Here is a 1,168-nt window from a genome sequence, read left to right on the forward strand (position 1 = left end):
TTTAGCTATAGAAAATATGCTTTATTGATTCTGAGCCTCAAACTGCTATTCTGTAAGCTGCACAGTGCAGGGGAGATGTCTGCTTGTTTGCTGTTGTTTCTCCAGCAGCTTGGAAATCATTTGCTTATAGCGGAATTCATTCTTTAATTTCATTGATTAATGATTTGTTCATCATTAAATGAAGGAGGGGTGTGCTGTTAATAATGATTACAAACTTGAAGGGTGATTAAATTTAATAATGTGATTTATTTTTTAAATCTCATAACCCAAAAATCATCTGGGTCCTCATAAAAAGAGACTATCATTTTTTGTTTAACTAATTAGAATATAATTTATTATTAATAGTTTGATATATTGAGGTTTTGAATTCAGAGAACTGTAGCTCAACAAACATTTAATCTATAAGAATGTACTGCTTTGAAACTTTCAAGTAGAAGCAAACTGTAATGTGATATCAATATCAAATAGTGACATTTTGCATTTTGAGTGTAAACCTACTGTCAATGTTTAATTTATTTTATATAGAAAAAATGGGAACAATTAAAGCAAATTTTATTATTTAGAATGCTTACGAAATTATACTGTCTGGTCTCTTATTTTTGTGTGACATTAATAAAGACCAAGTATTATATAGGTAGTCTATTTAGGTCATATATGTTTATATACACATAATCACTGTCAATTGGATGATAAAACCTTTGATATATTAACAAAAAAAGATTTCAGGGGCCTGATAACTTATGCTTAAGTACACAGCTAGCACCCAGAAGGTGTTCAATACAATCTATACTAATAAAAGCATAATATGTTAATTAGACTGAACGACCTTCCGGATATCATTCTGGACGTCCTTCCAGAAAAGTCATCATGGCGGAAGCTGAGGCAGAGGTGGTTAGAGGTGATCAGGCCAGCAGGGGAGCAGTTAGGGTGATCAGGCCGGCAGGCAGAGGTGGTTAGGGGTGATCAGGCCAGCAGGGGAGCAGTTAGGCGCATCAGGCCGGCAGGCAGAGGCGGTTAGGGGCAATCAGGCAGATAGGGAGAGGCAATTAGGGGCGATCAGGTAGGTAGGCAGAGGGGTAAGGGGCAATCAGGCAGGCAGGCAGAGGGGTTAGGGGTGATCAGGCAGGCAGGCAGGTGAGCGGTTAAGAGCCAGTGGTCCTGGATTGCG

The sequence above is a fragment of the Myotis lucifugus genome, unplaced genomic scaffold (genome assembly GCF_000147115.1).
Source record: "Myotis lucifugus unplaced genomic scaffold, Myoluc2.0 scaffold_75, whole genome shotgun sequence".
NCBI classification, from domain to species: Eukaryota; Metazoa; Chordata; class Mammalia; order Chiroptera; family Vespertilionidae; genus Myotis; species Myotis lucifugus.